This window comes from Crinia signifera, chromosome 1, assembly GCF_055691185.1.
Source record: "Crinia signifera chromosome 1, ASM5569118v1, whole genome shotgun sequence".
NCBI lineage: Eukaryota > Metazoa > Chordata > Amphibia > Anura > Myobatrachidae > Crinia > Crinia signifera.
The window spans coordinates 273,993,998-274,021,134 of record NC_139217.1 but is presented as its reverse complement, the minus strand read 5'-3'; the positions used below and the strand labels follow the sequence as shown (position 1 = coordinate 274,021,134).

The window sequence follows — 27,137 nt, the reverse complement described above, 5'->3', positions numbered from 1 at the left end:
AGGATTCTCATTCTGACTCCAAGTGCTTTGAATATCTTGCCAGGGTTATACACTTTCATCCTTGCCCAAGACAGGAAATGTATAAATACTGAAATACAGGACAACTAATTAGGAAACACTGATATGAACCATGTCCTAGAGAACTATGTTTTTGTAACCTTTTTTAAGGGGTGATGGAAGCAGTAAGACAGTGACAGATCTTGGATTATAGACCTATTAATTGTTTTTACTTCTCAGAAATTCTACTAAACTCACTCTTCTCATTTAGGACAGATGCACTAAGCTTCAAACAGACAGCCAATCAGCTCCTACCTGCTATGTCACAGAATTCTTGAAAAATGGCAGGCAGGAGTTGATTGGTTGGATGTTTATCACTCTCCATTTTATTACTTTTGAAGCGTAGAGCATCTGGCCCTGTAACTGAAATGATTCCCACCATGACCCTAACTGTGTGGAGTTTGTATATTTTGCCCCCATGCTTTCATGGGTCTTCTTCCGGGTGCCCTGGTTACCTCCCAAATTCCCAAACTATACTGGATTAATTGGATCCCTTCCAAATAAATGTTTATGTGTACTTGTGGTAAGTAATGTAGAATGGAAGCCCCACTGAGGCAGAGACTGATGTGAATGGCTAAATATCCCCTGAAAAGCCCTGCAAAATATGTATGTGCTATATAAATAACTGATTATAATAAATAAATAAAAAAATAGCATGACATTGTCTCTACTTTGTAACACTTCCTTCCTCTAAAAGTCAGTGGCCATGTATGCTTGCGCACACTAGGAATTTTTTGTGGATTTACAGTGCAGCATCAAGCAGGGAGAAGGCATTACAAACATTACATTAAGACATTACATGTGGGGAACACATGCCCACCGAGTTGCACAGCACCTAGGCAGCCATCAGCAGCGCCACTGGTCACTGCTACAGCCAGGTAGGTAACATTAAGCAGAGACAGTACAGTTATCACACAGGGAACACATACCCACCGAGCTGAACAGTGCCTAGGCAGCCATCAGCGGCGCCACTGGTCGCCGAAACAGCCAGGTAGGTAACAATACAAGCAGAGACAGTACAGTTACCACACAGGGAACATATTTGGCTGAGCTGCACAGCTCCTAGGCAGCCATCAGCGGCGCCATCTTGATCATGCTGCTCAGAGGCAGCAGTAATAATATTTGTATTTATGTAGCACTTTTCTTCCAAAGCTGGCACACCCTGCCAGCTTGTTGCTGGCGGGGTGTGCAACCAGCGAATGTACAGCATACAGGCTTTGCATACAGTGGGGGCAGAGGTATATGATGATGATCATGGTAAAGAAACAGTAAAACAAAGAGTAATACATAGCTTTCCTAAGAGGCTGAGATAGATGGTATCTTGGGAAAAGCAAAAATAAAACATGGCAGTGTTTCGGTTTATGTCCAAATCCAGTCCAAACTCCAGTTCTAACTCATTGCATGCTTTAGATGACTTTCTTCAGATGATGCCAGGCATAAATCAGTACATATACAGTAGTATAAGGGGAACTACAATTATCTTAGGGAAAATACTGAGGTTAATGTCCAGAGCTATTCGGTTAGTAGCAGGGCTAGGAAATAGAAATACAAATTTTTATTTATTTATGTTTTAGTGTAAATACAGTTAATCCTACTTTTATTAATACTGTAAAACAGAGGTTGGTGGAAGAAGTCTCCCATTGCCATGAGACGAATGCCATCATTGTATCCTCGTTCTTTTACCCGACCAGCAATCCACTGGGAGCTACTGTACCCACACTGCCCTCAGACACCAGCAATCGTCTTTCCCATACTGACACAGGTGGAGAAAGCATTGGCATTGACCCAACAGGCATTAGTGGGAACCCCGGAGAGAGTACGCAGCCAGCAACTAGACAGAGAGGGACCCGATTCCTGACCGCACTCTACTCCTCTGCTACTCATTAATATAAGGGCACGCATAAAACTCACTTCCACTCCACAGTACTGTGAATATTTCAAATTGAGAAGAGGAGGTACTCATAAATGAAATGCCTAATCAAGGGGAATGGGAGGGAAAAAATGTTGGGAACCGCTGCAAAACATTGATATATATGAAAAACCTTGAACAGCCATTATTTAATACTGTCTAATATTAACAATATATTTAGACTGTTTATGTGATTTGTTTTTTAAGTCATGTGTTATACCTATTACATCCAAAGATATATAGATAGACTGATTAAATGTACTAAAGCATTCAAAATATAGTCAGAGACATTACAGTAGGACTGGAGGTTTTAAATTAAATTAAACATGAAGGAGCTAAAACCATGAGGTATTTCTCTGTGCATTGCCTCCTTAGGGGGAAATTTACTAAGATGTGTATTCTACTTCACATGTGATGTTGCTATGGGCAACCAATCAGATCCTGTCTACTATCTTCTAGAGGATGTTTAATAAATAAGAAGTAGATTCTGATTGATTCCCCATAGCAACATCACATGTGAAGTAGAATACACTTCTTAGTAAATTTCCCCCTTAACGTGTTGGAGTTGTTTACCCTTAAAGATTGAGAATACTAGATTTGGTTGTCTCCTGTCCTAGAGTATATGATTATTAGCAGGGGCGTAGTGAGGGCGGAGCCGGCCGAGCATGAGCTCTGGGCGCCAGAAGATAACAGGGCGCCGGAGCTGTGCCTGCACCGCCAGCTCGCCCGCTACCCTGCCCACTCCCCTGCCTGCTCCCGGCTCCCCGCTGTGTCCGGAGATGTGCTGCTATTTTCAATTCACGTCTCTGTCTGGACCGTTAGCCAATAGGCACTTGCTGTCCAACAGCCAATTAACTGGTGGCTGCTGGACCGCGAGCGCCTATTGGCTAGCGGTCCAGCTGGAGACATGAATTGAAAATAGCAGCACGTCTCTCGGACACAGCAGGGAGCCGGGAGTGGGCAGGGGAGTTGGCAGTGCATTGAATTGAAAATAGCGGCAGAGAGCCTGCACAGTTCTGTCCCCCTTGGCAACGAGCAATTTTAGTCCCCCTTGGCAACGAGCAATTTCAGTCCCCCTGGGCAATGAGCAATTTCAGTCCCCCTTGGCATCGAGCATGAAGCCCCTGGCATCGAGCATGTAGGTACTGTACATGGCACTTATGTGTCAAATGTGTAATGGGCATTGCGGTTTGTTATATAGTATGTAATGGGCACTACGATGTGTTATATAGTATGTAATGGGCATTACGGTGTGTTATATAGTATGTAATGGGCACTACGATGTGTTATATAGTATGTAATGGGCATTACGGTGTGTTATATAGTATGTAATGGGCATTACGGTTTGTTATATAGTATGCAATGGGCATCATGTGTGGCCTTATGTGTAATTGGCATTACGGCATGTGGCTTTATGTGTAATGGGTATTACAAAGTTTGCTAAAATGTGCAATGGGCGTTACAGTGTGTGGTATAATGTTGGGCCATGCCCACTTTTCACTGTGCAGGAGCCTCACCTACTGTACTACAAATTGGGGGGGGAGGGCGTGAAACATGCCCTTGCTCCGGGCGCGTGGCACCTAGCTACAACATTGATTATTAGGGAGGATTTTGTGAAGTTTTATCTGATGCTAGGCAGATTTAGTACCTCTTTGATCTGTTGTGTGTATGAATTTACTGCTTTGATTCAGCTCACTCAAAGGAAGAACACATCCAACAAAAATGTGGAAGAATAATAGGGGGATTCCCTTATTCCCTTATAATAGGCTTATTCTAAGAGGTCACAGCATAATAAAACAGCCAGGCTATTTTTTTTTTCAAAAACATTTGGTTTAATTCTACATTGTTTAAACTACCCATCCGTGGTTAGTAGCCTATTCTCTTGGTCAGCAACCCATAGATTCCAGGTTAAGTGCGTGGGGCTATGAGTTACAGTAACTGCTTGAGGTCAGCTAGTTTTCTTGCATGTCAGTAGGGTGTAAACAGAAATCCATGTTAAATGCAGGTTTTGTGCTGTAATTGAATAGTCCTGGGCACATAACCGGGAAGCTACAAGTGCTGTAGGTAATTGAATTTGGCCATAAATGTCCTTTAAAGGGGTGTGGTATCTGTCAACAGTTGGGATTTGGATGGTCAGTACACCAACATAGGAATCCTGACTGCTGGTACTCCCACAGGTGGCGAGCGCATTGAAGCCCCCTGCAGGCTTGCTGCGCTTGCCACAGGCTCTATTCTCCTTCTGTGGGGATTGTGGACCCCACAAGGGAGAATAGCCCCTGTAAGTCGGGATCCCGACTGTCGGCAGATCATCTGGCATCCCTTTAAAGGACAGTAGACTTTGAGACCATTCAGAGTAGGAATGAATACGTACAGTAGTTCATGATTCAATATTGCTGCTCAAGAAAAATGATCCTTATATACAGTTGTTACTAATCATTTATTCCTACCACATGTTAATATATTTGAGTTGGTTACATTTGTAACTTTTTTCTTTAGCTTATTTGCCAGTGATGTACATTATGTGTAGATGTATTTTAATAGTTTCAAACAAAAGATGTTTTAATTGCAAAGACACCTGTCAGGTTTTATCTGGTTTAGGAGTTAGAAATCCCATCCATTTCCTGGTGGCCAGATAAATGCTTGCTTTATTATTAGGCACTTAGCAAGATTTATTGGAAGTGTGATGCTTTCACATGCTTATCATCAGATTTGACTTCAAGTTAGTTATAATTTGGCAACTGAACATAATTAGTACAGACATGTCATTCACTAAGCTGTCATCTCTGTCTTGTGTGTTGTGCTTTTTTAATGCGATCTACTCTGTAATGACATGTTCGCTTAAGTGCAATGACACTGTGTCTGCAATTAAAACTGATGTTCTCTCTTCTAATCAATCCCTTATTTCTATCGTGTGTTAATGGTTGCAATACTGCCACTACCTCTCAGTTTGTTGTTAATTATATCAGTTTGTCTTTGCTTGGCTTGGCCTGCCTGAGTATGAGATTTGTGTTATTACACTGCTGGGTCCTGATGCAACGACTTGGTTCATACTTTACTATCCAAGTGGGTATAGAGTAAGAAATAGTGCATTGAGCAGCATGGCCCTGGTTACGAGATAGTAGAAATAGACTGTGCAGCACAGTATCCAACCAATACTGTTTCCAACCTGCACTATATCCAAACCACACTATATCCTGCACTGTGGGCCTGATTAATGTTGACTCGCTGAGCAGCATAAATTAGCAAATGCCCCCGCTGCAATGCAAATGGATGTTTAACATCGGACTGTACCTATTTTGAGACACTCTACCTATTTTGAGTATGGGGGGGTGGGACCGATTCTATTTCTGGTACAGGGAACCAAAATGTCTACTAGTAAGGGCACAGGCTACAGGTTGGCAACCCCTGTATGATTTATGTAGCAGTTAATATCAGAGTCTAACCTGTTCATTATCTTGTAGTTATCAAACAGTTTCTTATATAATACAGCATATTCGGTACTTGTGTAGTTTCACGGCGCCAGCATGCTACTTCCGGGTTCTACGCTTGCCATGAAATAAGTAAAAAAAAGTAAGTTAACTCCATGCCAACATGGATAGTTCATACCCCCACTATCCATGTTGGCATGGAGTTGATTTTAAATAGCCACCGAGCCCGCAGCGTGGGCGAGCGAAGCAAGCCCCGCAAGGGGACTCAGACGCACGGCGCCATACTGAAACTACACAAGTACCGCATATTCTGTTACACTTTACAGTAGGAGATAGTGAGACACCAAACTAGGTATATACAGATATTCAAAAAGGTAGGAGGGCCCTGCTCTCAAGCTGACTATCAATAGGGAACTAGGCATTCATACATTCATTAAATAAAATACACCAGGATGCGTAGGTTCCTGGTGTGCTGTATAATACGGTGACCCAACAGTTTGGCCAGGGGTCAGTAGGATCAAAGTGTGAAAAGAAAGAGAGAAGATATGTGTGACCTGTACATTGGGGATGTGACTGTATAGGGGCTCCTGGGGGAGGCAACTCTGGGTTCACCTGGAGCTGGGACATGGGGGGGGGGCAAATGGGCACTCACAGTCCAGGTCTTCAGCCGGGGGCCTGCAGGTTGGGATTTCCTCCACTGGTCCCATCGTTTGCCCGTGGCATCTAGCAGCCTGGTGTAGCGGCCCTGGCTGGGGATTCTGCTGGCCGGGATGTACCGGGGATCCTCACCTGTACCCGGGGAGTCGCTGATTCTGGGTGGTCGTGTTAGGGGCCACGGCTGTGGCGCCGCCTGTCCCCGGCTGTAGGTCACCGCGCTCGGCACTCTGTCCTCCTCTGTCCTCCCCCACCACGCTCTCATCTCTGGGGGCTGAGGTTGCCTTGTCCTCGACTCTTGGCACTCTGTCTCCCCCTCCTTTATCCGTTCTCCCCCCGCCACACACTCATCTCCGGGGGGGCAGAGGATGGGAGCTCTGACCTATGACAGAGCTCACATGATTGCGACCATCCCCGGCCCCCACCGGAGTAGCTCACATGATTGTGACTATCCCCTGTCCCCAACGGATTTGACTAAATGTGGTATAGGTTGAGAAAATCAGAGGATCTAAGACCGAGCCTTGCGTACTCCAACTGATAGAGGTAGAGAAAAGGAAGTGGAATCAGAGAAACAAACACTAAAAGAGCAGTTAGATAGGTAGCATGAGAACTAAGAAAAAGCAGTGTCCTAAAGACCTAGCGATTCCAGTGTTTGTATGAGAAGGGAATGGTCAACAGTGTCAAAAGCAGCAGAGAGATCAAGAAGAATTAAAAGTGAGTAATGGCCTTTAGACTTAGCACTGGCCAGATCATTCACTACTTTATTCACTGCTGTCTCTGTGGAGTGTTGGGAACGAAAGCCTGACTGAAGTGGGTCTAATAAATTGTTAAGAAAGTGTGTGAGCGAGTGTAGGCAAGGCTCTCAAGTAGCTTGAAGGTGTATGGGAGCTGAGAGCTGGTACAGTAGCTATAGCGACAGTTTGGGTCAGAATTGTGTTTTTTCAGAATTGTAATCACTGCATGTTTGAACACTGAAGGGAAATTACCAGTAGAGAGAGAGAGAGAGAGAGAGAGAGAGAGAGAGAGAGAGAGAGAGAGTTGACAGATTTCAGTTAAGGTTGGCAGGAGGATCAAGAGGAGAGGAAGTAGAGTAGGAGGAAGAAAAAAAGTTGAATACTTCATTTTATTTTGTGGGATCAAAAGAAGAGAATGTCCCAGAGGGTACAGGTAGGGAATTGAGAAGATCACTGATAAAAAAAATACTTAAATAAAAAAGTAATATTATTGCTACTATAATTACATGTTTCTGCATATGTTTTATGCATATTGCTTTCATTGAAAAACACATTCGTTATGAGAATAAGATACATATGGTGGTATTCAGTTGTTATTTTGTGCCCGATCTCAAAAAGCATAGGGAGCAAAGGGATATTGAATTGTTCTATTTTTATGCGCATATGGCGCTCATTATGGTCAAGTTTAACCGTGCATTCGAGCATTTCAGCTCATCACCCCTGGGGATAGAGAGCTGAAATTCTGGTGAAAAACAACTGCATTTTTGGGGAAAGTATGTGGATGGCAACATGGAGTGGCTTAGTTACAAAATCCATGGTGCTCCAAACTGAGAATAGATATATGTGGACTAATATATTTCACATGTAACCTGGCAACTAAATTATAGTTGTTAAACTGGGATTTACCTAGTTTCTCTTGTTTGCTTGATAATACATGTATGTACCACCATTTTCATTTGTTTTTTAATTTAATTGAAAACCTGATGCGTCTCTGTTGTAGAATTCACTGCTGTGAAGATAACTGCAATATTGTTTCAACAATGTCATAAACTAAAAGCAACGGTTGGTGCTTAATAAGTAACAAATAGCTAGAATAAAAGAAGACAAGTTACATTGTAATGTTCCTTTTAACTTTTACAGTATTTTTATTTTATTGCATGATTGTTTACCTATATGAAAACATAATTGATAAAATATAAAAAGACATTTCCCACATATACTCAGTTGATTCAGTGTCCAAAAAATATATCATCTCTCTGATTTCTGCTTGCTACCATCACTTTGCTCATTACTATTTATTTAAAATACAATATCACTTATTTAATGTGCCATCTAGTGGCCAGCATTAAATGAGCAAAAAACTGGTGACAACTTTTAAATTTGTTATATCCACTGTACACCATACAGATCGCATATCGTTTACAAAAGAAAATTTTGGTTTCTAATTTCCAGACATGGAGCCTTATTCAGACCTGATTGCAGGACAAATTTGTTCTCAAAATTGACAAAACCATGTGCTCTGCAGGTGGGGCAAATGTAACATGTGCAGAGTGATTAACCCCTTGAGTGGTGGGTTTTGCTGGGTCGGGACAAACCTACCAGGGCAGGTTTGTCCTGCCCCAGAAAAACCCACCACAGAGTGTAGCCTCCCTCCTAACCTGTCGGGGCACCCCCCCCCCTCACCTCTGCTATTTGTACACCAGAGCTCCTCTGCCGCTTCCCCAGACGGCAGGCTCTGGGATGAACTTCTGAGTGCTCCCAAGTCGCCCCCCCCCCCCCCGAGCCACCCAAATAATGGCAAAAGGGACAGCGGCAGGGCAGCTCTGGCATATGATTGCCGGAGCAGAGAGGTGAGGGGGGAGCAACGGGAGAGGAGGTAGGGGGTGAACGGACAGGTGATGCGCCAGTGGTGCACAGCTGCCGGTACCACTGGTGCACACCTTCATATTAGTGGTTTGCCCAGAAATTTTCCGGGACAGCCTACTGCGACAGCAGAGCTGAACCTGTAAAATTTACGAGCATACCACTCAAGTGGTTAATGTTGCCCCCACACGGTGAGTTAGTGCTAGGTATGATTTGAACCATACAATTTGTGCTATACTATTTAGACTAAAAACCGGGGGTTATGAATTACAACTGATACCAATTGGGACCAGCTAATTCACATTCCTGGCGCTCTAGTATTTAAATGGATATGTTCCTTTAAGGTGCTTGTAGTGTGCACCGAATAAGTATAAACCTAGCTGCTGCACGTGTTAAATGAGCTAGCCCAGCTCATGAAGGATGAAAGATGTAGGGGGGGGTTTCTTCTTCTTCTTTGGTCGGACATAGCTGTACTCAGAGTCATCTATATACATCATACCTAGCAGCGCAATTGTGTTGAAACCCCCCCTACATACTATTTAGACTGTACACTGGGTATGATTTGAACTACAGTACATGGGATTTCAACTACACCTGATTTGTTACTACACTACAATATTCAATTACAAGCTGCATGTGATGTAGTACAAGAATATCTGCCTGCACATACTTTTGTGCACACTGCGATTTGAACTAGAAACAATGTCAAATCGCATGCAAGAATCACACTGTGTGTGGGCATCTTTTGATTTGGTTGAGTTATTTTGTTTCTGTGCAGGGTAAAAACTGGCTGCTTTATTTTTACACTGCAATTTAAATTTCAGTTTGAACACACCCCACCCAAATCTAACTCTCTCTGCATGTTACATCTGCCCCAGATGCAGTGCACATGGTTTTGCCCATTTTGAGAACAAATTTGCCCTGCGATCAGGTCTGAATTAGGCCCATGTATCTTTACACAAAAAAATATTGTCCAAAATAAGCATGTAATATGCAACCAAAACAGTAAAAATATCTCTATGTCTGTCTGTTATTACCTAGTTCCAATTGTAAAGATATATAAAACTATAAGTTAATGAATAAAGTAAATCGGGCTATGTCTATATTGGGTGGGAAGTAATGCAGAGCGGGTTGGGCAGCCATGTGGGATGTTGTCCTAACCCAGAGATTTTTTAAATGACTACCACTTAAAAAAAGTTCAGATTGGCCGGGTCACATTTTTAACATAAATCTCCTAAAGCAGCCGCACAGTGTCTATTCACTGCAGAGAGGGGAAGGGGGCATGGCCAGCAGCTCTCACAGCACTGGCCATGCCCCCAACAGTGTCAAAATGGGGAAGGGCTGAAATTTCTCTGCACCCTAATTTCAGTCCTCCTCCACTGCCACCAATGCTAGGAGGTATGCACCTATTCTGCAGCGCTTCACAGAGAATATCTGGCCATTCACACCAGTCACTACCCCAGTGGAGCTTACAACCTATTCCCCACACATACATTCACACTAGCTTTAATTTCATTGGGAGCCAATTAACCTATCAGTATATTTTCTGATCGTTATAGGAAACCAGAGTACCCGGAGAATACCCACAAATGCATGGGAAGGATATACAAACTTAAGAATTAATTTATGAAATTCTCTCTAAAATGAGTCCTGTAAATCCCATAAGATCTCCCATTCATGTTTTTAGATTGAATTCTTAAAATGAAATACTACTAATATAAAGACAGGTATGGTGGCACATATTTTTTATGTGACTGTTTTCATCATTGTTCTCATTCTGCTAGACAGTTGCAGGCAATAAGTAAGATAACATAAGCACTTTCTGTGTGGTGTCCTGTGAGAGTGCATGTACAGTACTTACCAGGAAGTGTACAATTTCCTACAAAGAAAGGAGCCAGGGGGTACATTCCACAGCGCTATCCAAGGAACTCAGCAAGAAGAACTAACTTACGGCATGGAGGTCTCATATTCTTTCTATGGCATATATTTGTGCTTATATGATTATCTTAGCTATTATCTTAGCTGATCTGTTTCTGTCATTTAAATTACTTCACATAAGTTAAAGATACTTGGAACTATCTCTCATAAGGATATATGGGACTAATAGCTAACAGATGCTTAAGATAGACCTAATGTTGTAATGCCATTAGTAAAATTACTGTATATTATTCTATATACTGTAGCGGTTCTGAGAATAGGAAGACCACATGTTATAGTTAAGTCTTATGTCATTCGAATTAAAGGAGCATACAGTAGGCATATCCGACCATAACTCATAAAAGTCCAGATTTTCACCGGACAGTCCTTTTTTGTTTGGCGGTACATGTGTATTTTGGCGGCGCCCCCGATGTCCGTCGTACGATGAACGTATCGCATCGCATCGCATGCCATGTACCCGATGGCATGCGATGCGACGCGATTTTGACCCCCTATACGATTAAAAATCGTAAAAGCACCCTAATGGGTGCTTACAATGTTAAATGCACCCCCGTGCCACCCCCCCACTATAAACGTGAACCCGAAGCGTGGCGAGCGCAGCGAGCCCGCGAGGGGCGGCGGTACGCGTCCTACGACCTTTTCATACCCCCACTATCCACGTCGGCATGGAGTTGAGAATAGAATAGTGTGGCGAGCGCAGCGAGCCACCGCGCCCGAAGCATGGCGAGCGCAGCGAGCCCCGCGAGGGGACGCGGATACCTTCACAGGTAAACGCGTCCTTTCGCGGGCTTCACAGGTATCCGCGTCCCCTCGCGGGGCGCGCTGCATTTGCCACGCTTCGGGCTCGGTGGCTCGCTGCGCTCGCCACACTATTCTATTCTCAACTCCACGCCGACGTGGATAGTGGGGGTATGAAAAGGTCGTAGGACGCGTACCGCCGCCCCTCGCGGGCTTGCTATGCTCGCCACGCTTCGGGTTCACGTTTATAGTGGGGGGGTGGCGTGGGGGTGCATTTAACATTGTAAGCACCCATTAGGGTGCTTAACATTGTATAGGGTGCTTATACAATGTTTAATCGCATCACATCGTATGCCATGTACAATGGCATACAATTTCTAAATTGTATGCCATCGTGCAGTATCGAACGATATCGCGTCGCATCGCATACCATCTTATGCATTATGGTAATCGATGCGATGGCCGCCGCCAAAATACACAAGTACCTGTTTGACTTCTGCTGTCCCACCTACGGGCAGAAGTGTCCCACAGTGGGGAATGGCTGGCAGTTGGGAGACACCCTGTTACTTGTTGCTCAGAGCAGTGGTGAATAGATGCTGTGTGCATGAGGTGATGTTGCAAGTTGAACCAATCAGATTATCATTTGCCGGGGTACAATATAATAATGGGGGGGGGGGGGGGGGCACGACGCAAGAATGAGTGTAGGGCCTTTGATTACAGGCCAGCCTCCATTACGCCACTAGTTTGGAATTGTTTGAGTTGGATAGGTCATCAGGAATATTTTGGCACAGAAGCTGAATTTGATATCCTTCAAATTCTCCTTTTTTGAGCTTTTGTTTTTATCGTAGTAATACTGTGACTGTAAACTGTTAGACTAAAGAAAAATGCCCATTTTTAGTAAACTTATACAGTAAATATTGGTGTGTCCATATAAACACCCTACTTAGCAATGCTAGGTTTCATATTTCACCTTATTTGACAAATAATACAAATACAGTGTAAATTTCAATTACAGTGACAAAATCAAACTTTATTTTCATAATACTGCATTCATGATAACCCAATATGAATGATTCTACATAACTGCAGCATATTGTTTTGTGTCCCTCATATATATCTCCCTAGATAAATATTGTAGCAGCCTAATGTCCAATTGTACCAAATAGACAAAATATGTCAAAATGCAGCCCTGACGTCAGTGACAACTTGGGCATCCAGTAGTGCATCCATCTGAAAAAGGAGCGGGGTCCCGTTGGGTTCCCCCCGCCATCGTCACTGCGAAGTGTAGCTCAGTGGGAAACCCCTCTTTATTTCGCTCCAGGGGTGTGCCTATATCCCCGGATATTCTGTGATGCCCTGGAGACTAGTCTTGCACTCCATTGGGACTGCCAGGAACTATAGTGTTTGTGCACCTTCTCCTCCTAGATGCATCCCTGGCTGGACACTATTAAACTTACAGCAGAGAAAGTTAACTGTGCCCTGACTGCTGCTCCTGACACTGGAACCAGTCAGTAAGAGGTGTATAAGCTGCCCATACACGCTGCTATGCGTGCTGTCCCGATGTGTGCTTTGAGGTGCGCGCTCCCACGGCACCTCATCGCACAGTACAAAAAGTATGTGCTTGCACATACTTTTTGTACTTAGGTTTCATCACTTTGCATCGCATTGCATGCACAACGCATGCACAGGCAATGCAATGCAATGTGATCCGTGCTAGTACAGCACAGAAAGCACGCCCTCATAGCAGCGAGTATGGGCTGCTTAAGAATCCAAAGTAGAGAATTGGCTTGTGCAGGGACCGTTACAGCTGGATTCTGGTATACTTGGCAGTTGGATGGTGGCCATCTTAGACCTGACAGGAGGAGCTGTGAATCAAGGGCAGCACTACTGCTGTGACTCCTAGCCAAGGAGACAGAGTAGAGCTAGAGGTGGACCCCGGGAGGTGGTGTTGGAAGTTGGGTCACTGGTCAGTTGCAGCAATTACAGGCCAACAGGTGCCACCAAGGATGTGTCAAAGGTACAGTAGCAGGTGATCCCCAGATACATTGCTCGGTACTCTTTACCTAGAATCGCGTCCTCCGACCTTTTCATACCCCCACTTTTCGTACCCCCACTATCCACGTCGGCGTGGAGTTGAGAATAGAAAGTGTGGCGAGCCCGAAGCGTGGCGAGCGCAGCGAGCCCCGCGAGGGGACGCGGATACCTTCACAGGTATCCGCGTCCCCTCGTGGGCTCCACACTGTGGGCCATTTAACATTGTTCCCTATGTAAAATCGGGTCAATTGGGCCATTTAACATTGTTCCCTATGTAAAATCGCAGTATTCACGTCAGTCGCATCGCATGCGATTTTTTTGGTCGCATGCGATGCGACCGACGCGATTTACATTTTAACATGCATTTCTATGTGAAATCGCGGGCATCGCATCGGTCGCATCGCATGCCATTATAATGGCATGTGATGTACATGCGATGCCCGTGATGGGCGCCGTTCTAGGTAAAGAGTACCCATTGCTCATTGTGAGGGGTGACCAGAAGGAGCTGAATCAGAGGCTCCCATTGTAACAGTTCTGTTCAAACTATCTACATCTTCAGCTACATACAGTACATTTTGCTTCTTAAAGGGCGAAATGTACTAAGCCTTGAAAAGTGATAAAATGGAGAGTACTAAACAACAACACAAGCAGGCCCTAAATTACATTTTTTAAACAGTATGTGGCATGACAGTTAGGTGCTGGTTGGTTGTTGATCACTCTCCATTTTATCACTTTGCGAGCTTAATACATCTGGCCCATAACCTTTAGTTGGCAACATTCATCAAAGACTTGTAAAAACTGAGCCCAGAGAATCAACCTGGTTGTAAAAATGCACTATAAACTTAACTTGTTGCAGCATATTGATGGTTATGGAGCCCAAATTGTAGCGTAAATTGTAATTGAATAGTTTATTTAACGGTGTATTTTAGATGGCTAAATTGTTAGTTGTTGACACTGTGCTTTATTTCTATTTATGTTTGTAAAAGTTACAATCAAGAAATCTTCTTTGAATATATTCTCGCTTGTGATCATTCTTCCAAGTTCTTACAGAGGTAAAAGCTTTTGCCAAAGTGTTCAAGGTGAATAAAAATACTTGTAAGCAACTGTGTAATTAATGTTTGTGTGCAAAATATTTTGAATTGGTTTGTGATAGCTGATTGATCTGCATCCGGGAGGATTCTTCTCTTCCAGCATATGGTAAGGAATAGAGACCTGTATAATACTTGCCTGCATATTCAACTTCACCTGATAGTTTACCTGAGTGTCACATTAGTACCTACAATGCCGCTCCTTCTCTTTGACAGGAAGTGGTTGCTGCAGAATAATTTCACAGTGCAGCCCTTGGCTCCTGTCACAGTGGAGGGGCTGGAATTTTGGTGACACCTCTGATTAGCACCTCCCTTGTGATACCTGTGAGTTTGACTATTTTATAAATATATATAGTACATACTGATAACAAATATGCACTTTAGTGAGTACAGCATAGTCCTGGAAATGCAGTTTAATTTTTTTTTTTTTTCTTTAACGTATGTTTTATTGAAATAGCCAACAAGAGAGTAACATTAATGCGATTAATAACATGCAGTACAGTATCCACATAAATATCGGTAGAAATGCAGTATAATTTAATGTATGTATAATAATTTAGCACATGATGGTGCCCAGGGCTTAAAATGTTCCTGGAGAGGTGGTGGAACTTCCCTGACACTGACCACCCCCCTCTCAACCTCATTAGGCAGAGCCCAGGCCAGTGAGAGGGCGTTTCGCACCCCCTTCAATGTATACATTTGAGCCCCATAAAGGGATAGTGGTCCCACAAGGAATTGGTGTAGTCACACAATAGTAACTCCAATTAACATTATACCACATAATAAAACTATCATATACACATTACACCGTATGTACAGTAGTGCCCCTGGTTCATATTCCATCACATAGTGGTTCCCCTTATTCACACAGTAGTGCCCCTCATACACATAAATTCCACAGTAGTGCTACTTATACACATATCAGTCACTCCAGCAGCTCACGGTCCATGTCCCTTAGCAGTTACAAGTCCCTCCATTCCTCTCTCACCCTGTCATGCACAGAGCCTGCTCCCTTTATTGGCTCTTCTTCACTTCATCAGCGTGACAGAAAATGATGCTGCTGGGACAGGCTGTGGTGGAACTGTGGTGAAACTCAGTTCCCCCTACCATTACAGGTGGTGGAACTCAGTTCCACCCCATTCCCCCTCACTTTAACCCCTGATGGTGACTCTATCTGTATATACCACATTAATGCACTGCACATGTGATAGGGGACCCCGTTACTACCGTGCCAGTCTATTGGTATATTTACTAACCATTGACCACAACCTTACAATTCTTTAGAACATCAGACTACTTAAGTCTTTACATATATGGATTTGCGGATTAACAAAAGGTTAGTTTTAATACCGACACCAACACATCTAAAACCCATCCAAACAATTGACATGTCAGCGGCTGTTGAGTTTAGGAGAAGCATTTCACATATCAATAGGATATGTGCAGGCTTTGTTAGGTTAAAAAGCAATGAATTAAAATGAAATAATTAAAACTAACCATGTGGCAAGCTGGGTGGCTGGTCATCATTATACTTTCATGATGATGGCCCTTTTATGTGAAAGCTTGTTATCCTATCCACCTCTTTGTTAATTGGGGAATGGGTGGATGCTAATGAATGACTAAATCTGTCACTCACTGCCTGGACTCTGCATAACAGGAGGTGAATGGATTGTATCCACTACCCAGTTGATAAGGCCCTCAGGACTTACTGCTAGGCAACCTAGGCACTCGCCTAGAACCAGGTGGGTCCCAAGGAGCCCATGAACATGCCTCCTGAAATTTGGTTCTGATCAGCATAGGAGAAACTGCAGGGTGGTTGTGGGTGCACCAGACCACACCATTTACCAGTTGGATCTGGGAGCTGCTGGCAGTGGGGGAGAGCGGAGACCCTAGATGGCCACCACCTATTTGGAGTGAGACGCTAGTGGTACTCCTTCACTTCTAGTGTCTGACAGTGGAACGCATGGCTCCCTGCACTACCTCGAAGTCTGCATTCAAGGAGCGCTGTGCTGTGTCCCTGCAAGGCCGCAACCCCAAAAAATGAGAATGTAACCACCACCACCCCCTGTGGCAAGGAGCACCCTGGCAATGAGCATGTAACTCCTGCTAACTAAAACTAACCTTTTGCTAATCCACAAATCCTTATAGGGTAGGTATTAATGAGTGCTCTGGGTCAATATATTACTGGGTCCTGTGGATAAATATATTTAAATGAGTACTGGGAAAATGATTGCGTTATGGGCATAAATGTATAAATGGGCATTGGATAGCATGAGGATTAATGGGTGCAAGAGAATTAAATTGGAAACAGTAAAACAAAGTACAAGTTATACAGTAAGTGTCAGACACCCCAATGCACCCAGTGCCCATGATTTATATAAAAGCATGTCGCTGATTTTTTATGTTTATTACTGGAAAATTTGACTTGGGGGGAGCAAGGGAGATTGTTTCAAGCTTTTACCCTTTGTCTGGCCCTGAAAAATCTAAAGGTGGCAATGTACTGCCGCAGCTTCTTGCAGCATTATATGGCCAGTGTATGGCCATTCGATACCCCTTGAGCAACCCGAGGCCTTTGCTGGCAGCAGGATCACATGTGAAACCACTCCCTGCTGCTGGGAGGGGATCCAATGTAGAGGTTGGACATGCAGCAGGTCCACCTCTTACTCCAGTCCTGTGTGCACGGGGCTGTGCATTGGACCGTGCATTGGACCTGATGGGATGTCAAACACATCCGATTTAAGTTGATTCTCAACCCGATCAAATCTGCCCAAATTGGGCCAGTGTATGGGGGCCTTAGCCTACTGTTTAGTCTGAGTCCTCTACCCTAACCCCCAACCCCCATTCCCTACATCCCTTACAGCCAAAAATGATTGACAGTGGATGAACTAGTTGTTTTTGTACTCATGTCTTTAAACCTACACATGGTGTATTTTCTTATATAAAATGCATCAATCTGAAACTGCACAGCCCATGTTTTATCTTTTGATCTTCTTTTGCCCAAAACAATACAGGCAATGTAGTGCTATTAATGGCCTAGCTTAGACATAGCAAAGACAGTGTACTGATCCTGTTCTACACCGTATGCAGTCAGGGGATAGACAATGTGGTTCACCAGTGGTCATCAGTGACTAGGTCAACACCTACAAAAGGTTGACATACCATAGGTCAACACTGCCAAAAGTTTGGCACAAACTTATGGTCGACATAGGCAAGGTAGACAGTCAGAATGTCGATATGAGTTTTTCATGATATAAAAAAAAAAACATTTAGTTTTTCATACTTTACGATCCAAGTGGGCATATAGTGGGAATATAACAGTGTACCGAGTGCGGCGTGGCACCATGCCCGAATCATGGCGATTGAAGCTGTAGATATATATGGTGTCCATGTCAATGTACGATTCATAGACACCCAAAAAACATGAAAAACTCATGTCAACCTTTTGACTGTCAACCTTGCCTATGTCGAGCATAAGCTTGTGTCGACCTTTTGGCAGTGTAGCCCTAAGGCATGTCAACCCTTTTCAGGTGTCGACCTAGTCACTGTTGACCATTCTACATGTCCCTTGCTGCAGCTTACAGCGGCTGTCCCCATACTTATCCTCTGTTGTACTTTACGTAGAAATGAACAGATACTGTATGTGGTATTAATGTGTGAATGAATTATAGCTACAGATCATCCAGCACCGTGGCTCGCCAGACCACCCCCACTGGCGAGCGGACGCTACATCTGACTGGGACTTGCGAGCGCCTCACACGCACACACGTCCCAGTGTCCCGTCTGCGCGGGACAGGAACCCTGCCCGTCTCCCCTTCAGGGACATGGGCAGGGTTAAGTGGGGAATCGGGGAGGTGGGGGACCGGTAGCGAGGCGGCGGCGACCCGGGGGGTTCCCCATTGTAAGGGGACACGCGTGGTTCCCATTCCGAAGGCTGGTGGGGGCTGGTGCGTGGCAAATCCACCACCAGCCCCTGCAATGATGAGCGTCGCTACATCTGTATATAACAAATTCCACATTTAAATTCTATATATGGGGACATTATATTGTTCATAGCTTATCAGCAGAGCAGTATGTGCCTTATTACCCTTTACACCAAGAGACATTATTAGGTTTAAATATTTGGGATTTTAATTAGTATGAAATCAATCTGGTTTTGCAGTGTAAATGATTGCCGCTTTAAAAAACCTGGATATTTCTTACCAAATCTCTTACTTTCTAAGTCTCTCCCCCTATTACATTTCACCCCTGGTTTGTATTTGCTTCTTTGTTCCCCTGCAATGTTGTGCAAATCCTAAGCAGGTGGTACCTTAGAAGATGTTTTTCCAGGTCTCATCATTTGTACTTCTTTTCTCTTAAGACTCCTATGAACAGTACACAGCCAAATGCCGTAATGACTGCTTGACTTTAAAGCTGACTGTAGATACAGGTTTTTAATGTGATTGGGCTAATAAAATTAAGATTTAGAAAATAGCTACTGTAATACTTCCCCATTACCTTTTTTAAAGTATTATAAAGATTCATATAAAACAACCTTCTAATGGTAAAGTAGCACCATGAATATACATAGCTTATTATAGACAACATTGGTTCATACTGTAATTGCAAGCCGAGTTTTAAATCAACATAATGCGAAGAATATTACATTATCCTGATAAAATTGCTACATGTTTTAAAATGAATTCCCCTGAGGGTGCTAGATTTCGAGTTTTTATTTTATGTAAAATCATTTTTTTTAACATTAGTTTTTATGAGGATTCATTGGAAAACAAATTTATGAGTATAATTTTATGTGTAGACTAAAGAAACTTAACACAGGCAATAGATAATGTTTACGGTGGTCTGTTAGCATCTGTTTTACATCTTGTCATCTGTGAACACATACTTACTGTCAGTAAACAATGCATTGCATGAGCATTCTTACCATCGCCAATAAAGTTGAATGGCACTTTAAAAGATCATCATATAGGGAGTGTATATGTGTACATACAGATTGAGCCCGTTTAAAGTTTTGTTTTTATTTTATTTTTTTGGTATCATTACATTTGCATAGGATTTTTTTCTCATTCTAAATATGATACAACTTTAATTAGTGGAAAATATGCTTCCCTATATTTTCAACTAAAAAGTTCATTTCCCCATAATGTAGACTCCTTATTCACCGCACATTAACAGGACAGTGGGGAATACGCAACTAAATATGAGTGGTGTCCTGTGATATGTACTGTGTTTTAAGGCCTGAACATTGAGTTACATAAATGCAGCAATTTTAGAGACAATTTCAATATACAAGCGTCACATATAACTCCTTGTGCACCCTAGTCACATTGGGCCTTATGTTGGTTCACTGTCAGAGGCAAATTCCTTCTCAAATGGACAAAACAATTTGCACTACAGGGGGGGGCAGATGTAACATGTGCATAGAGAATTAGATGTGGGTGAGTTGTTGTTTCTGTGCAGGGAAAATACTGACTGCTTTATTCCTACACTGCAATACAGATCTCACTTTGATAAAAAAAAAAAAAACACCCAAATCGAATTCTATCTGCACATGTTATATATGCCCCACCTGCAGTGCACATGGTTTTGTCCATTTGAGAAGGAATTTTCCTCTGAGAGTGAACTAGAATAATGCCCATTGTGCATCCTAGTCACATTGTAAGTCCTTGTCACATTGAATTACAAGATGCATTTTTTGGTACAAAAAACTCTGATGCTAGCAGAGTCTCATGTGACCTGAGGCTGCTGTGTACCCAGTTATGCCATTGGATGAAATATTCTCATTGCTTGGTTATAAGAATCTGAGTATTACTCATTAAAATGTATTGTTTACCAAAATTTTCCAATCTCCTATAATGCAGTCCAGGTTTTAAGAATTTCCATGCATGAGTCTAGATCAGTGGTTCTCAAACTGTGGGTCCTGACTTCAAAGTGGGTCCCGGCCTTTTCAGCATGGGGTCGCGACTCTGTGTTGAAAAATCTGTCTGAAAGTCTGAAAAATCTGTTGATTGTGTACCTCCACAATGCTGCCATGTATGCGCTGTCTGCTGACTACACTTCTGATGAGATGACCTTTTTCAGTACTTTTTTGGGGTCCTCTAATTATTTTTAGTCTGATGGGGTCCCAGAGCAAAATAGTTTGATGACCCCTGGTATAGATAGTAAAATCAGATAAACAGAGGTACTTAAGTCACCTGTGTTTAAATATGGATAGGCTTAAAACCTGGACTGTAATGGTCGTGTTTGGGAGACTTCAGGGTTGAGATAGAGACTTTAAAATGATTTTATTTTTATATTCTATCACTGTGAGCTGCCTAGAAGAATAGCAATTGACTATAACAGCAATAGAAATGAGGAATATTCTATAGATAAAGAACACACTTTAAACAGTGACGTGTTTAAATTATAACTTTAATTAACATCCTATTAAAAAGCAAATTATAAAACCTTTAGAATTGTGTATTGTACAAACTGATATCCAGTATAATGTGAAATTAAAGGTGGGCATATTAACCTTGTCAAAGATGCCAATATCAAATATCGAGTTTGTAATAGATTTAAATAATTGTCTCAGTCTTATGGATATTATTCAGTTATATTTAGTATTACAGATGACAGTATGAAATTAATACCTCTTTTAAACTATTTATCCAGGTCACACCTGGGATTTTGTGCCCGGCTCCATCACGGCTTGTGACACGTTTTATAGTGGCATCCCCTTTACATCACAATGCTGGGTGGGTGATGTCACCGGAGGCGGATTGTGAGCTGGCGCTGGCAGATGAGAGCATTTCCTAATGTCGGCTGATTCATTGTTGAGTCACATTGACCCAGGTTACCCGTTTACACTGCACCGTGAGCCTGGTTGAATCTTTGTTCAACCCTGCTCACTACCCGGGTTTGAAATGCGTTCATGGGCAATAACCCGGAATATTTAAGGCAGGGCAAAAGGGGTATAAAGAGAATGTGTCTCTATCCAACTATAGAATAATATTAAAGAGCAAGAAGCCTGTAAACATATCCTGGATATAAATTACCAATAAATGAGTGTATTAGCGCTACCCCGTGAATATCAGATTGAACTGTGCGCAACTGAGTTTTTGAATCTGTACACAAAGTGCAACAATGTAGCGGCCACAGCTTATCTCCGATACAGGTTCTGTTCTGCTCAGTATACAGACTCAGTCACACAGATATTCATATATCACATTAATCAACACAGACTCCTGGTGCATCCTAGTCACATTGCATTGTAAAATAGACACCCAACACTAGCAGAGTTGCTCGGGACCTGGTGCCTCACTGGCAGCAGTCATCTCCCACTGCATGGCGTATTGAGTTTACATGTATTTGGACACATCTGTACTGTATATAGGAAACACAGCTTACCACTTTTTGAAATGGACAACAATTACCACTCATATGTGGATATTGTTGGTATAGTTCCAATATCAATTGTTAATTGGTAATTACCTCAGATAGTATAGCAGCAGGGATATCGTTCCCATTAATGAGCTGCCCTTGAGGTATACCGCTAGTGAATAACATATAACTACATAAAAATGCCTCTAGGATTTAGCAGCAGGACCATTTATAGTCCTAATAGAATAGCTGCCTGAGGCTATTCACAAAACAATATCTATCTAGTACATTGTATAACAAGCCTAGGTGAAATGGGTTCAGTTTCAGTTATGTATCCTTCAACATTTCAGGCTTGTTAAAACAGTGCATTTAGTATTATTTATGTGTAAAATAAGATTCATCACTTAATGTAGATGTCACATGTCAAACCTTTATTTTCACTTAAGTTACCATCCATTATGGCCTACTAAGGTGCAGTAATTGTGTTGATGCATTTAGAAATTACTTAGTGTTTGTTTCTTCTCTTATCATTATAGCCTTTGCTGTGATCACTATAACAATGCAGCTATTTACAAGCACTATCTAGAAATGATCTATGTTGCTCATGGTAGTATTGTTCCCAATATTGTTTAAACAGTGCTGTCATTTTGTGAGGGCTAGATTTAAGGTGCCCACACACTAGAAAGATCTGCAATCTTAAAATGCGCGCATAAATTAGCCTTCGTCCATCCTGAACCAAAAATTTCAGGCAAACGCACATCTTCACCAAAGATTTCTCTTAAGATCCCATGTGCGTTCCTATGGATCTTTTGCTAAATCATGCAACATGTAAGATCATAAGATTTAGCAAAAGATCCGCAGGAGCGCGCATCCAATCGATTTGCGGACAATTATCGCTAAAAATCGGCAATTGGCCAATTGGCAAAAAAATCATTCTAGTGTGTGGGCACCTCCCTGCAGATATACAAACGTCTGGGATTCAAACAATTAGCTAGATACTAAAGATTAGTTATTCAAGTATCAGTCACTTTCCATACATGTAATTATATATAACAACAATGTAATCATACATGCCTTCTATTTATACTGTATTTATACTTAAACCTTACTGATAAATTCAAGCCTGTGGAAGTTTAGCATGTGTTGCTTTATGACAAAAGGGTAGCCCAACCATTTGTTTCCAGGTTCTGATCACGGGCGATGCTGTTTTGCCTAAATAATTCGATTAGTTTAGATTTTAGAGTTTAGATTTAGATAGAGTTTAGATTTAGATTAGATTAGTTTGTACTGGATGAGGAGGAAAGTCAATTTACTTTGTAGGCCTCTAACTATTTTTAAATCTTCAAATTTGTTTTTTTACTGCACCTAATGGAAGGAAAAATGGGAGAAATCCAGTGTAGTGGTATAGTTTTCTTGACGACAGTAATCGTTAACATCATTTGTTTTTATATCCAAGCTTTGAGGGTTACTTGCTGGCTTGAGTGGTACTTGTAGGAAATGTAGCACCGCAATGCTTCTCTATCTGTGGAGAACAATAAAAAGGCAATTTGACATGATGAAACTCATCATTTTCACTGTTGCCTCTATGCAGAATTGCTTTGTAAATCAGATCACAATGTATGGAAATATTTGTAGGGTCGGAAAGTCATGGAAGCTTGAAACCTGATGAATTGTTGTGTTCATTACTACTCCTGGTGCTATAGTGATGGTGTGTTCAGTACCACTTTTCTAACAAACCAGTTGTAAATATGGTACTATACTGTATATGGTACTATTCAATAGACTAAGCAGAGGCCAGAGTACAGTTATCACTAGGAAGTCTGCTTAATCCTGGAATATATTTACACCTGATAAATGTTGTTTAAACATATTCCAGACATGCTGTATGTAAAAAAAGATCTGAGCATGTTTTTATTTAACAGCTAAAGGATATCAGCTTACAAAAACATCTTAATCATCAATAGGTCCAGCTATGTACAGGAGGGGCAGTGATTTGTAACCTATGGTATTACTCATTCATAACTAGATAATGTGTGTAAATGCTGCCTTAACGCATGTGGGTTTTACATGGTTTCATTGCATAAGATAATCCATTAAGTCACTTAATCATTTTCTTTTCTGGCATGTCTGATGTCACTGGAGCCTGCACACGAGACAGGGACTTTTTTACTTGTTTTATTTGGAATGCAGTAAATGGCCCAATTCTTAATTGTCTAGGAAATATATAGTATATATATGCCTCGTTTGTGGTTCCTATTTTGTATAACAGAAATAATAAGAAAAATTCTACGTTGCTGACATTTCTAGCAAAGTGATTAATATGCTATTTTTATAGTCATAGCATGTTGTGTAGCTGAGCCTGTCAGGCTAATAAGACCAGGCTCCTGAGATATTTCATTTTGACATGGCATTTTAGGAATCATTATCACTGCATGCAGTATTATAAGTAGGATGAAGTCTTGTACTGGCGCAGTGTAAGATGCCACATTATACTCCTTCTAGCTATAGCTTAATTAGAAAATGTTGAAAATACAAATTAAACAGATAAAAAGACCTAAAATAAGAATTTAGAAAAACACCTTTTTGTAACACATTTCTTAACAAGACTTACAGTATATAATGTTACATATAACACAACCTTACACTCTCTGACCTGAGAACAGTGAGCGGATGAACCTTTGTATATGTGTCAGGTTAAGAGGGCAGTGTATATACAGTAGAGCAGTATATCTTATTGCACTGACCAGATGGACACAGTGGAACAACTAGAGGTTGAAGGTACCTTGTTAAAGTAAGTTTCTGCTTTATAAATAACATCCACATAACCCTTTTTATGTACCAGTTTGATGTAAAAAATCTGCCAAAATTCTACCATATGTAACATTACAGATTAGGGTTATCCAGCAGGGCTCTCAAAACCAAAAACTTTCTCTAATGGGCAAAACCATTTACACTGCAGGTAGGGCCAATATAACATGTGCTTGATAAGAAAAAAGTAAATTGTACCCGTCATCCTTAGGCAATTTATGTGGTGTTGTGCTTGTGCTTCTGATTGTCCACATGTTTCATAATTGGCAGCCACTAGAATTGGTTTTGCCTATGAATTTGACAATAAAAAAAAAAAATGATTTGTTCATAGACCATCACCCCGAGGTAGACCCGTGAGAGTCATGTGAAATCCCAGAGCCTAGGCACACCGTTTGGAAACCACTGGCCTATGGTAACTGTGTAAAAAGGTTGCTTAAGATCTTAAATTGAGCTTTCAGTGAATGTTCTGTGTCATCTGTAGTTATCTGATTTTTTTCCGTGATATTGAAAAATGGAGCAGGTTTGGGTGTTCTTATTTATGAGGATTGGGGACAGATCCCAGGATTTATCAGAGATGCTACGCAGTGTGTTAATTTCCAAAAAATCTATCCACAAAGAAAATATCTGGAACATACATGCGGGAGGCTTTCCCACTTGTCTGGGGTGCTGAGAGGGCCACCAGATTTTCAGAAACCTATTAGCCCATTTCTGGAGAGTAGACAAGTATGATCTGAAAATGCCACTGGCCTACTGTGTGAATCACCTGATAGTGGAATTTGTTTTGGTCTTGTCTCACAGTGTATAGTTTTTGGTGTTGGTTTAGGCCTGTATTGTATCAATAAAATTAATTATACATATGTACTTTATCTACTCTTGCAAAGGTTATAATTGTTTGGGTTGTACATACATACCTACCTTTAAAAACACCTCTCCTGGAGAAGCCAGAGAGTTAAAACAGCAGGGGTCTTCTGAGGGAGGAGCGAAGAGGCCATGTCGTAGCGTCATTTTTGCCCAGCCCCTGCAAGGACCCACTTTATCTGCGTATCTAGCTCGCATTCATAGGAAGCACTCTCTAGGAAGTGGGAGAAATGCGGGAGGAGTACTCTTCTGAGACTGTTGTGGACTATACCAAATGGTGTGAGTCTCCCCAACTTTCAGAAAAGTAGGTAAGTATGGGATTGTATCCGATCACCCTTCTCTTGTTTCGTTCATGGTAATAATATATCCGATCACAAATTAAACTTACATGAGTAGGAATTCTGTCCATAAGCATCATAGATTTGGAATTGTTGGGTTTGGTCTCCTCACCTGTCTTGCTTTGCACAATTCTTGAATATATAATGTTTTGTTATGGACTAGTTCCAAAAGTTCTACCTCATTTTTGACTGTCATAACTTCATTATTGTATGTTTTAATTTGTTTGCTTTTCCTTTTTCTGAAAAATGAAGGGATTAATTGAGTAAAAAAATGTAATTTCAGAATTACGCCAATGACACCTTAGTAATCCTCATACATTACTTTTAATTACAGTATGTATTATAAAATGTCTTATAAATCCATGTGTACACATCAAATACTCTTGCATAATTAAAATGAATTCCTTTTGTATAGAAACTCTGACTATGGAGATGGACAGAAATGCACCTTTGCCTTAAAAACATAGTACCTCTATTTAACTGCATTGTTTACTTTAATCTTCAACTGTCTCCATAAATAATCATATTATAGTCATTCAGTAACTGCAGTCACTTAGATTTTTTACTTTATGAGTTAGAAAGTAAGGCATAAGGCTGTTTATGTGTGACTGAGGATGGTACCAGGATCCCAGCGCTTTCTGGATGCCAATGGTTAGAAGACCAACAGCGACATCCTGGTTGTCAGGATCCTGAAAGCTCTTAGAATCGTATGCTAAGCCTACTCCCTAACCCTCCCTGCAGCCTAATCCAAACTCTACCACCCAAAGCAGCCTAACCCTAACCCCTTTTAGTTCCTAACCCTAGCCACCCCTTATTATTATTTCATTCTAAGGGCGAGATGTACTAAAGGGAAAATGCGGTAAAACCCCTGTTTTACCGCATTTTCCTATGTACTATTACCCGACCGCCACGTCACCGCAGTGTAGGGTATCGCCACCTTTGGTACTTCCTCATCTTTGCGGCCACCACTTACGCTATGGAACTTACACACCTTTGGGTGGCGATACCCTATAGAAGCCTATGGGCTTCTTTTCGCCGCCTGACGCCTCCGCAGTAAAACCCGCCGACCCCCCTCTCCCCCTCCCTCTGTTACCTGGTCCAGGTCCTCCTGGACCCGGAAGGTAACACCTTCCTCCCCCTAGTGACGCAGCCGGACATCCTTCCGGCTGCAGGGGGGAGGAGGAGGCGCCGGGGACAGCTTGCTTAGCTGTCCCCGGCATGAGGGATGCAGGAGCCGGCTGGGAGGTGACGGAGACCCCCCGCGCACCACATTCCAGGTAACACGGGGGGCCTCCGTCACCGCACCGCGATGCCAGCCGCATATGTTAGTA

General features: G+C 42.1%; 1 protein-coding gene across 4 annotated transcripts in view; it reads left to right on the top strand.

Annotated features, from left to right (window-relative positions):
• Positions 1 to 27,137, top strand: part of SVEP1 (sushi, von Willebrand factor type A, EGF and pentraxin domain containing 1) — a 323,106-nt gene that overhangs the window by 91,441 nt on the left and 204,528 nt on the right. The gene's annotated exons all lie outside the window — the stretch shown is intronic.